Source organism: Lepisma saccharinum, chromosome 8 (assembly GCF_977018435.1).
Source record: "Lepisma saccharinum chromosome 8, izLepSacc3.1, whole genome shotgun sequence".
Classification (NCBI taxonomy): Eukaryota; Metazoa; Arthropoda; class Insecta; order Zygentoma; family Lepismatidae; genus Lepisma; species Lepisma saccharinum.
Genome location: NC_139236.1, coordinates 63,165,170 through 63,178,489, shown reverse-complemented (window position 1 = coordinate 63,178,489; position 13,320 = coordinate 63,165,170). Strand labels below are relative to the sequence as shown.

Below are 13,320 nucleotides of genomic sequence, written 5' to 3'. Positions count from 1 at the left end.
GTGAACGCCAAACCAAACAGAACATTAAACTGCTGGGCTGGAAAAGCCGAGAAAACTCCAGGGAGCCTTGTGGAAACAGGAGAGTTTGGCGTCTAAGAACTGGAATCTAATTGTCAGAATGCGAACTCAATTTAAAGTTTGCTTCCTCTTTCCCTGTTCCTCTCTTTCTCTGTATCATCTATCCTTTTCCTAGCTAGTTTTTGACAGGAAATTATTCCGAAGATTCATTGTAACCAAAAGTTTTCTTCAGCCACTTCAACGATTCTCGTCGTTTATGTCAGAAGCGGAAATGTTTTCTCAAATAGCTTCTGTTCGCAACTTTACCATTTTGCTTCAGTGTCTAGAAACGAAGGCCCTCCACGTAAGTAGGGCACGTTGCAGTACAACAATGGTGTCTAGGGAGAGGACGGTGGCTTGAACTTCCCTGGAATAAGGGAAAATTGCTTACTTAATCCGCCCTTCTTTCTCTTTAGTATCCATTTTTGCTTTGCTGTTTACTTCTTTTTAGATTTTTGCCTTTCTCTCCCTGTCCTAGAATCTAGTTTTCCTTTCGGCAGGAACGATCGGTGTTCTAGAATATATTTCTCTTCCTCTATTTATGAACGGTCGGCTTCTCTGTTCTAGAATATATTTTTCTTCCTTTATGAAGAAATCATTTATGAACGGTTGGTTTCTCTATTCTATAATATATTTCTCTTCCTCTATTTATGAACGGTCGGCTTCTCTGCTCTAGAATATATTTTTCTTCCTTTATGAAGAAATCATTTGTGAACGGTCGGCTTCTCTGTTCTAGAATATATTTCTCTTCCTTTATTTATGAACGGTCGGCTTCTCTGTTCTAGAATATATTTTTCTTCCTTTATGGAGAAATCATTTGTGAACGGTCGGCTTCTCTGATCTAGAATATATTTCTCTTCCTCTATTAATGAACGATCGGCTTCTCTGATCTAGAATATATTTCTCTTCCTCTATTTATGAACGGTCGGCTTCTCTGTTCTAGAATATATTTTTCTTCTTTTATGAAGAAATCATTCGTGAACGGTCGGCTTCTCTGTTCTATTTTTCTTCCTTTATGAAGAAATAATTTGTGAACGGTCGGCTTCTCTGTTCTAGAATATATTTTTCTTCTTTTATGAAGAAATCATTCGTGAACGGTCGGCTTCTCTGTTCTATTTTTCTTCCTTTATGAAGAAATAATTTGTGAACGGTCGGCTTCTCTGTTCTAGAATATATTTTTCTTCCTTTATGAAGAAATCATTTGAACGGTCGGCTTCTCTGTTCTAGAATAAATTTCTCTTCCTCTATTTATGAACGATCGGCTTCTCTGTTCTAGAATATATTTATCTTCCTCTATTTATGAACGATCGGCTTCTCTGTTCTAGAATATATTTTTCTTCCTTTATGAAGAAATCATTTGTGAACAGTCGGCTTCTCTGTTCCAGAATATATTTTTCTTCCTTTATGAAGAAATCATTTGTGAACGGTCTGCTTCTCTGTTCTAGAATATATTTCTCTTCCTTTATGAAGAAATCATGAACGGTCGGTGTATCTGTTCTAGAATATATTGTTCTTCCTCTACGAAGAAACATATTTTCTTCATTATGAACGGTCGGCTTCTCTGTTCTAGAATATGCTTTTATTCATTTTTAAAGAAACTATTTATGAACGGTCGGCTTCTCTGCTCTAGAATACAACTTAATCTTTCACACCAGGCTTTATCGCTGCTTGCCAATCAAGGATTCTAACCTGTGATAAGGATAGTCCACACATTATCCTACTCTTCTCAAGTGACGTTGTCTTAACTATGTCTTGATTATCCCCAACTGAAATCTTCAAATGTAAATCGTATTATATTTGTTCATTTACATTACATTATATACAACAGGGCTCTGTCAACCAGTTATGTTCAGCCTTGCTCCACACTAGATTGACTACATTTGTATTTTCCAAACACGAATTATTGAATTTTTGTTATTTTACGTCGAATTTCTTCCACTTTGAGCTGATCGCGACAATGAGGATGCGTGATGATTAGATGATATTGATGAAGAGACACTCACAAAGAAGACCCAATGCCTATAACGGGACTCGAACCTGGAAACTTAGATTGCGAATCGAGAGTCAACTGTTTGATTGATTGACTTGGTTTATTTTACTTCACTTTTCTGCCACTTTTGACGAATCTTGAAGAAAAGGATTAGTGACAAAGAACAGCCACGTTCTGACGGGATTTCGACCACTAAAGAGCCTACAGTGTTGGACAATTGGGGCAATGTCTTGTTCACACAGATACCTAGTATTTCTATTCTTCCTTGCCCTTAAATTTCCTACGCTAGAATGTTCAATGGTTTGTTCATCCGGGTTCATCCAAGATACGATGCCTAAGGGCTATCAGCATCATCTGTTGATATAGTGCTTGCTTACAAGATCTTTGCTTAAACAGCAGAATTGCGCTGGTGCGAAAAGCATAGCGAGAGCGGGGGAAAAGTCGCTGGTTCCAGCGCACTGTGCGGCAACATCAACCGGGCTGCGTTGCCTAGTTCGTCAGACCGACCTCTCTCCGGGGTACTTTTGTGTGTGTCACCCCTGACCACTTGAACAAATACTGTCAGTTTGTATCACGTGGATTACAAAGACCAATTCTACAACGAGATCTTTCATTCTCCGAAACCTCCGAATACACGGGGTTGTGCTCCGACGTGGCAACAGCGCGAACTTCTGCCACCCGCCTAATTTTATGGCCCTGAGTTTAGGTCTCCTGTTGTAATATTTCCAAAAATAAGCCGAAAATAGGAGTATGTGCATCTTATACAGAACTTATGACCTATCTACATGTACTTCGTGTGTATGAATAAGTCGTATAGGCAAGACAAGACGCGCAAAGAACAAGTCTTGGCCTCTTAAGAACCATTTTATTGTTCCTGTCATCGCCAGCAGCTTCTATTGACGGAGATTTGAACTTACGGTCGGCTTAATGTGTAATTCATCAAAAAATATAGCCTTACACTCTAGGAACCTTTATTATTACTATCATTTTATTATTATTATTATTATTATTATTATTATTATTAAAGTATGAAATAGAGCTTGTTTAGCATTAAAATCATCATTACAGCTTGCAGCATGGCCGTATATAAAAGGAAGTAGCATGTCCAAACCCCTCACCTTGGTTTTGTGTATATTTTGCATTAATTTTATGATCAAATAAACAATATTTAAAAAATGATGAAAACTCTGCATTGGTTGAAAAGGATTCAAAATTACATTAATTTCTCTCTGTCTCTTACACCCATACATGTTTTAATCAGCCTGAGTTAACATACGATTCTGACAGGAATTCCTATTAGGCATGTTCACGTGATTTTGTGTTGATAAGCCATTAGACAAAACGGTAATACGTCATTAGCATGCAGTGTGTCAGACATAAAAAAAAGCATCACAGGAAAACTGTGGATTGCATGTTTCAATTCAATGTGAAGGGTTCTATTAGAATGTACGCAAATATTCGTGTTGATGGATGTAGTTTCATAATAAATTTTATTGATAATTTTAATATGCACAATAACTATTATTATTACTTAAAGGGATGAGGAGACAGGTGAGTGGAGAAGATTACATAATTTAGAACTGCATAATTTGTATTCATGTCCAGATATTATTAGAATGATTAAATCAAGAAGACTTAGGTGGGCAGGTTACGTGGCACGAATGGGAGAGGAAAGAAGAGTTTACAGGATTCTTGTTGGGAAACCTGATGGTAAGAGACCAGTAGGAAGGCCAAGACGAAGATGAAGGGATAACGTTGAGATGGGCCTAAAGGAAATCTGTAAGGATGGAAAAGATTGGATTGTTCTTGCCCAGGATAGGAACAGATGCAAGGGTTGTGTTGATACAGCCATAAACCTTTGGGTTTAAGAAGGCTAGAGAGTGAGTTAGTTAGACATTGAAAGATAAATAGATGGAGTACAAATTAAAAATATAACAGCATGCATTTATTACCTTATTTCTAGTTAAGACCACTAAAATGTAAATACATAAAAATGTTCTGCGAGGGGAAAATTATGTCAAAATAAATATAAAGACAAAATAAGAAATGTTATTATTTGCAGTTCATAAATGAAGTTTCTGGTTATTATATTATGCATATTATTATTGTTATTATGCATTAATTGTATTTGACACTGTCTATACAAGGCTTAATTATCCGAATGGAATGTTAACCTCATGTCAGTTTGGCGAATATAAGTACCAGACAAACGGTGAGTAAGTATTTTTGCTTTTTTTAGTATTTGGCACGTTTCTTCGGAATTTTCGGATCCTCTGAATACAGGGTTGCTAAAGGTCCTGGAACCCATACATTCTAATGGGTTCTATTGGGTTCCGTAACAGGACCGGAACTTTTTTCTCTCACAATTTAAATTCGGTCCAAGTTGCGTACTGTCTCATTTCAATACGGAACTTTGACTGGATTAAAATTGAACTGGAATAAAAGGTTCCTGGACCGTATTTAAACTGACCCGGAAAAAAGGTTCCTGGACCGTATTCACATTCATCCGGAAAGAAGTTTCTGGACCGAATTGAAATACTTTACAGATAAAAAGGTTCTTGAAGGTCCAGAATTAATTTACGCTTGTTGATTTTCTCTCCTGGACCGGAATGGAATTTATTTAAAATTCCGGGACCTTTAACAAGCCTGCCTGCATACTCACTAAACACGTTTATGGAAACAGAAGTGAAATAACCTCATGAAGCAGAGTAAACGTCTCGTCACGTCGTTGTGAGTCTCTCTCGGTCTCGTCTCGTGCCACAAATGCCTGACGCGTTGTTGTCTCAGTCTCGGGATATGACGTCACTCCCTTTCTCGGTTCCATCTCAATAAGTCTCATCAAGACACGCCACTTCTCTACACTAGCGTTACCAAACGTTAAGGTTCCTGTTATTCTTGACATCAACTTTATAATAATGCAGAATAGTTGGTACAACTCCTTTGTTTTAAGTGAGAGATTCACTGTGTAGAGGCATCAACAATTAGGCTATATTTGTATTTTGATTGTTTAAACACGTTGACTGCCATAATAGGAAAAAAAATCTCTGGAACCACGATGTTTTATTACGAGAATATAATAAAAACGTTGAATGCAATACGTTTCTTCATGATTAAATGAAAAATTGTTATTTTTAATTATTTTACGTCCGTAAGTCATATGAAACTCACACGTCCCTAGAATCAATTATTGCACGCCTCGTGAAATATAGCTCACAGCATATGTATTGTTTTTTATGAGTATTGTTATTGTTTTTTCTGAGCATTGTTATTATTTTTTTCTGAACATTGAGTCTTTTGTTATTTGTAACATGACTCTGCCATATACTATTATATCGATATCGTTCGAGGAGCTGGCCAGCAATAATTCAAGGCCAAACACACAATCGGAAAAACTTGAAAACAGTTCATGATTTACTAGTCAGATTTAAGTGACATTTTAAAGACAAAAATAAATATAAAATAAGTTAATGTATATCTATTAATTTGATCCACGATATTTAAATTGTTGGTATTAATTGTAACAATATCAGCATCACTAAATAAGATTTTCACGAAGCACCTGCAAAATTTTGTCCACGTGGAAACTCTTGACGTAACATGTATGTTATAGCGTGAGTTAGCTGTGCACTACGAGGCTCCCAAGGTAAAGAGACGTGCGAGTTAAATACCCTTCACGAGGCCTTGGGCGTAAAACTAGCGTGACATTCCCGCCACTTTACATAAGCTAATCGCGACGATGAGGATGAATAAATTAAATGATTAGCGAATAAAGGCAAATGAAACCCAGGATACACGGCTTCGTCGTCGTTCACTCTTAACCATTCCATCCAGCGCGCCACGACGTCAGGGGATCCAGGTTCGAATTCCGCAGTGGGCATGGGTGTTCTTTGTAGGAGTGTCCCTTCATCAATTTCATCATATCATCATTCATCCTCAACTTCGCAATGTGGCAGAAAAGCGAAGTAAAATAAACCAAACCAATTAATTGAACACTCCACCAGACTGGTGTCTAATTAGTAGCACTAGCCGCCTGCCACAAGAATGACTGATACATATTATCCTTATTGAAACATATTTGAGAAATGAAGCCGTTGTCTAAAATCGGTGGCGGAACAGCCCTTTGAAGGTCCAGGCCTGTCAAGTGACTTATTGGGTGTTGTTCGGTTGTTGTCTTAAGTCCACTTTATGTACACTAAGGCCAATTGGGACTGGACCAACAGTTTAAAGTAGGATCCGAACCACTAGGTGCCTCCACCGGGTACCGATTGATTGATTGATTGATTTGGTGTTTTAAGTCCACTTTATGCACAGTAAGGCTAATTGAGACTGGACCTACAGTTTAAAGTGGGATCCCAACCACTTGTGCCTCCACCGGGTATCGAACCCGGGACCCTTTGATTACAAGGCGAAGACGCTACCACTGCGCCATCGGGGAGGCCCACCGGGTATCGAACTCGGGACCCCTTAATTACAAGGCAACGACGCTACAATTACACCAACGTTATTGAGTGCCTTCTAGTCACTCTACATCTTTAGTAAGTCCCATCGCCACTGCTTGCAGGCTTTCGAGACCGGCAGCCTGCTACCATGGTTTTAAAATTAGATCCTCAATTTTCCTCGCGATGCTGGGTCAACGCCGAAATTGTGAAGACCCCGCTGGGGACCGAACCCTAGACTTTAATAAAAGTGGGATCTGAATCGCTGTCTGCCTCTACCGTGTATCAAATCCGGGTACTTTTTAGTCACAAAACGACGACGTTACCTCTATGCCATCTTTGTAAGAACAAAAGCAACAACGACGCCAAATAAAGGAAAACAACACCATAATTACCATGACTGTGCTTCCAGGCGTCAAAGCCTCGTTAGCTTGCAGCAAAGCTGTGTTTGAGGTGTACTGTGGAGACGAAGGGTCCACGTCTTTATTAAACCCTATTTTACGTGGTGTTAAAGACACGGAAAATTATGTTCCCATCGGGAATCGAACCAGGAACTTCTATACAAAACTTTACATAGGATGCAAACAATCTGCTGTAACCTTAATAATTAGCCTTCAATTATAAGTTGCTTAATATATGTATTTTAGTTTATACGTCACTTTTCTACGGCAGAGACGCCTGGAAAAAATGAAGAGGGGGGTCAAGGGGGATAAGGGTGCAAAAAAGTTTGCAGAACTTCAAAAGTTGTAATAGTATACACTCCTCACAAAAAGTTCGGAATATTGTTATAGCAGTGGCGTACACTGAATCCAAGATGTGGGCTATCTCACTATGTCATGTGTCCTAGGCTATGAATAGAAATAAATTTACCAACTCATAAGAAATCAGGTTGCCAACCCATAAGAAATCGGGTTGCCAACTCGCAAGAAATCAGGTTGCCAACCCATAAGAAATCAGGTTGCCAAATCATAAGAAATCAGGTTGCCAACCCATAAGAAATCAGGTTGCCAACCCATAAGAAATCAGGTTGCCAACTCATAAGAAATCAGGTTGCCAACCCATAAGAAATCAGGTTGCCAACTCATAAGAAATCAGGTTGCCAACCCATAAGAAATCAGGTTGCCAACTCATAAGAAATCAGGTTGCCAACTCATAAGAAATCAGGTTGCCAACTCCAGAATCAGCATCATCATCATCTCACTGATATGAATATTAATATTTACAATTTCTGTTCGATTTTTCTCCTGAATTTTATTCTCTAGACTTCAGGATTCGGAGATAGCCTAGCTAGCCTAGAATATACGCTCCTGTGTTTAAAACCTGGGCTATCTCAATATGTCACGTGTCCTAGGCTATGAATAGAAATAAATTTACCAACTCATAAGAAATAAGGTTGCCAACCCATAAGAAATCAGGTTGACAACCCATAAGTTATCAGGTTGCCAACCCATCAGAAATCAGGTTACCAACTCATAAGAAATAAGGTTGCCAACCCATATGAAATCAGGTTGCCAACCCATATGAAATCAGGTTGCCAACCCATATGAAATCAGGTTGCCAACCCATAAGAAATCAGGTTGCCAACCCATAAGAAATCAGGTTGTTAACTCATAAGAAATCAGGTTGCCAACTCATAAGAAATCAAGTTGCCAACTCCAGAATCAGCATCATCATCATCTCACTGATAGGAATATTAATATTTACAATTTCTGATCGATTTTTCTCCTGAATTTTATTCCCTAGACTTCAGGCTTCGCAGATAGCCTAGCTAGCCTAGAATATACGCTCCTGTGTTATATTAGGCATTAGGTGATAGGCACAGCCTTGGAATGCAACAATACATGGTATCTGTCTGTCTACTGGACGTTCTTGTGTTTTCACCGACATATCCCACCCTGCCAATCACCTATGGCCTAATATAACATCCCAAACGTTTTGTGCCTAATATGACAATATTCCAAACTTCTTGTGAGGAGTGTATATTGTTTTAACGATGTCATTATATTTTTGCCCTAAAGCTGGAGGCAGGGGCGTGTCCCTCCCTGGTTCCCTTCTAGTGTCACCGATGCCTTCACGTTAATGACGATATTCATGATGAAATCATAAAACGAACACAACAAGTCCCCTGGGCAGAGGCGCAACTACGATTTTATGTTCGGGGGGGGGGGGGGTCAAGTACCAGAGCAGGATAAACTTACCAATAATAATAACAATAAAAATAATAGCAATAATAATAACAATAACAAAAACAATAGTAATAATAATAGTAGTAGTAGTAGTAGTAGTAGCAGTAGTAGTATTATCAAAGACGTTATTATCGTAAATTACGCAAAAAAAAAAGAGGTAGGGATCGGTGCTGAAACATTTGTGTTGGAACAAACGATTTGATTTTTTTAAAAACATTAAATTTCACATTAATAATGTAAAACAAGCACATTGTATTTTTGAAAGACATGATAAATGCATTCCAAATATAATTTCTTTTTACATGTAACATGCATAACTTTCATGTAGAGCATATGTTTTACACATATGCAACATGGAGCGACGTAAAATAAGAAAATGCATATGCAACTCTCTGACAGTAAATTGTGTAGTACGTATTCAAAGTTTCTTTATGTATACAACATATGTTATTTAAAAACATTACGAGGGTCACTATTTATATTTTGAGCCTTGGCAACACTGATTGAAGTTAGGCGCGATTTGACGTTTGCACGGAATCGTCTGGCATTATTGACCATAACGTACTTCAAATGTTTTGTCAATAGCTTGATTTGTGTTGTTTATGTTGCCTTGGAGATTGCGCGACAACAATAAAATGGAATTAACTCGTGAACATTTTCGTGCGATGATTTTTTACCATTTTCGACGTGGATTATCAAGACAAGAGTGCATCGATCAACATTTGGCGATGAAGCCCCATCCTTTGCCACTGTGAAACACTGGTATAACGAATTTAATCGTGGCCGCCATTCGCTCACCGACGAGATTCGCGAAGGTCGTCCAAAATCAGTTGTTGTTCCAGAAAACATTGGTGCTGTGCAAAACCTAATACTGCAAGATCGTCATGTGACATACTGTGAGATTGAGGCAACCATAGGCATTAGTTCCACCAGCATATATAAAATATTACATGATCACTTAGCTGTGAGAAAGGTATGTTCTCGTTGGATCCCACACAATTTGACAGAAACTCAAAAAGACGCTCGCGTCAATTGGTGCAAACAAATGCTCAATAAATACAATCGTGGTGCTTCAAAAGACGTATATGAGATTGTAACAGGTGACGAATCATGGATATATGCATATGAGCCGGAACGTAAACAGCAGTCGACTGTATGGGTGTTTCAAGATGAACCCAATCCAACAAAAGTTGTTCGCGCTCGAAGCACATCGAAACAAATGGTCGCCTGTCTTTTCGGGAAAAGTGGTCATGTGGCAATTGTGCCTTTAGAGGAACGTAGAACGGTCAACTCTGAATGGTACACAACAATTTGTTTGCCAGAGGTCTTCGGTCAAATACGGAAAACAAACAAACGCCGTCGGATCATTCTTCATCAAGACAATGCCAGCTGTCACACATCTCGTCTAACAACCGACTTTATGAACAGTCAAAAAATCGAATTGATGGGTCATCCGCCGTACAGTCCTGATTTGGCACCCAATGACTTCTTCTTGTTCCCGCATGTCAAGAATAAATTGCGTGGACAACGATTTTCGTCGGCGGAAGACGCCGTTGAGGCGTTCAAAAACCATATTATGGAGGTGTCTCAAGAAGATTGGAAAAACTGCTTTGACAAATGGTTCGAACGAATGATTGATTGATTGATTTGGTGTTTTAAGTGCACTTTATGCACAGTAAGGCTAATCGGGACTGGACCTACAGTTTAAAGTGGAATCCGAACCACTTGTGCCTCCACCGAGTATCGAACCCAGGACCCCTTGATTACAAGGCAGCGACGCTACCACTGCGCGGTTCGAACGAATGCAAAAGTGTATTGACCATAAAGGAGAATTCTTCGAAAAACAATAAAGCAGTTTTCAATGCCAAATTCCTGTTTTTTTCATTGTTAGGCTCAAAATATAAATATTGACCCTCGTACATAATCGATTCATCCACCTCGTAATAAATAAGCCAACAGTAAAAATTATATAAATTGTCTCTCAAATGTGCACTCTCCTTTTCCTCCAAACAATTGCTCATGCATTTAAGACTAAATCAATGAAGAATAGTCTTTCTTCTCTCTCTGCCAATTTCCAATGCAATACAGAATACAATCACAGATTGCGAGCGAAGCGAGCAAGAAAATTTTTAGATTCAATTTTATGCAAACTGAAAATAATATTGATTTAATAGGGTGTAAATAGGGGCGCCATGTCATTCTCTCTTTCACAATTGTTTTTATTTAGATCATCGTTTCTCAACCTATGGGGCGTGGGTTCCGAGGGGGCGTTTGGTTGGTCACGAAGCTGGGCTCGAAAATTTATTCACTGTGTCTTAAAAACCTACTGTCGGGCTTAGGCGCAAAATGATCTAAATTTTAGATCGTTCAGCGCCCAGGTCCCACCCCCTCCGTCCCCTAGCTACGACCCTGAACTTCATAACACTGAGAAAAGAAAGCGAACAAGAAAATTTTACAAAATGCATTTCTATTTGCATAAAATTTGAAATCGAGAGGGGGCGATAGCCCCTCTGTGCCTCCTGTAGCTGCCCTTAGCAGTCCATATTTGCCCCCCGCTAGAATCGATTTCCGTCCAAGGGGGGCAATGCCCCCCCCCCCCGGTAGTTGTGCCACTGCCCCTGGGTGATCCAGTGCGTTGAGTGGTCGATTCACGAACTCGCCACCTAAGGTTCCGAGTCCGAATCATGGCCCGAGAATGTTGTGCTGCATCTTTCCAAGTGTCCCTTCATCAATTCCATCCAATCATAGCTTATCCTCATCATCGCGACTAGCCAAACTAGGCAGAAAAGCGACGTACGATATACACGAACCCAAAGCAAAGTTCAAGCGGTCCGAAACCGTGCCCCCTCCAAATTCGAAGCTAATTACCCTAATCGCTAAACCACGGAGATCTCCAAGTTAAATATGGGGTGTAAGGGGGTGAACCCTTTCTGAAGATAAGCAAACGCCAACCTCCCTCCCACGTAGTTCAGCCTGGACTGAATTTTGCGAGCCCTGCTAGCGAGGCCCTGGAGTCTGGACTCTGAGCTGGTATAATCACCAGTGGGCTCGTGTTGTATCGTCCATAAAGGTTTGTCGCCAGGGGGTCCGGGTTCGAATCCCGCCCTGGGCATGGGGTGTTCTTTGTAAGTGTCCTTCAAAAAAATGAAATAAACGTGCGTGAAAAGTGATGGAAGAATCCAGTGTGCGTCGATAGTGCAGTAAACGTGGCCCTATCTTGTTCAGAATAATAACCGCACTCAGGGGTCCCGGGTTCGAATCATGGCATGGGTGTTTGTGACTGTCCGTTCATCAATTTCAGTGCATCACCACTAATCCTCGTCTTCGCGATTAGCCAAAAGTGGCAAAAAAGCGAAGTAAAAATAAAGTAAATCAATAAGCAATAAAGCAAGTTAAACACGGCAAGAATAGCACAACACCTTTACAGAACGTGAAGGTAAATTATACGAAAGTTGTGTTGTGAAGTTGCTATACTACAGTCACGGACACATCTGAGTTGTAACGATTCCATTGAAAGTCAACGGTGCTGTTACAAGCCAGAAGTGTCCGTGACTGTACAATTCATGTGATGTTTGGTCAAAAGGGATTCGAACACGTGATCTCCTTGATAAGTATTACCGAACATTCGGTGTATGAAGAAGAGAACGTCACAATTATCTTACCTTATCTCACAACACGACGAAAGCAGAACATTACGAAGGGGACATTCAACAGGTGTAATTCTGCTACAGCGAACAGACAGGTTCGAGGAGGCGCTTACAGCAAGAACATGGATGCAAGTACCACAACACGAGAGTATGAAATTGAAAAGACGTACGTCAACACTTAAAAACACACACACACACAACACACACTTCACAACAGTAAACGTTACAAATATATCTTACACGTAGTTTTTTGGGGTGGGGAAAGCGTCAGTAGCACTTCACAGACTGTCGCCAGCGGGGTACAATTGCGCGTACTAGAGTACCACACTGCCACGCACCTGCTTCCCCCATTTAGACCTGTGTCGGAGGGGCCCCAATTCGCGCTGTGACACTGAAAACCTGGTTCGGAGCGCCCTCTTTCCTTCGCTCATTGAAAGACAGCGCGGTGCATGCAACTGGCGGGCGCATGCGCGCCTCAGCTCAGCTGACGTCGAGCCACCCACGCAGCGAGGGGACACCAGGGGCTCGCCTGGACTTAGGTCGGAGCAAGCTCGCAGGGTTGCAAGGCGATGTGTTATTTACTGAAAGACTGATGTGTTTTTCGTGGTGGTGGAAATGCGGCAGGCCGGTTCCAGACCACAGTGCGTCAAGTCTGGACGCCGAAATTGAGGTGCGAATGGAAGACAAGCTGAAAAAAAATCTAATTAAATGTTAAGTATCCCCGAAACGTCTAATATTCCTTTATTTTTCACATTGGTACTTACGTATTCTGCATTCCTAAGGATTCTTGAAGGTGCCATTTCGTTTTTCTCACGCAAATAATCTCAATTTTTCGACATATCCAGTAATTTTTGCTTGTTCGTTTTTGCTAGCGTTACACGCAATATGGCGGATAAATCTTGACTAGCGTTGTCGATGATCAGTGGTTATGCAGTGTTGCAATCTTGTTCATCGAAGAATACATACTTTCGTGTTACTGATTTTGTATTTTTTTCCAGGTTCGA

General features: G+C 40.1%; 1 protein-coding gene across 1 annotated transcript in view; it reads right to left on the bottom strand.

Moving 5' to 3' along the window:
* Positions 1–12,732, bottom strand: part of LOC145991062 (putative G-protein coupled receptor No9) — a 648,328-nt gene extending 635,596 nt beyond the window's left edge. The window contains exon 1 of the mRNA XM_083126774.1: positions 12,332–12,732. The gene's annotated coding sequence lies outside the window, so the exon portion shown is untranslated. The remainder of the gene's footprint in view (positions 1–12,331) is intronic.
* Between the last annotated feature and the right edge of the window lie 588 nt (positions 12,733–13,320).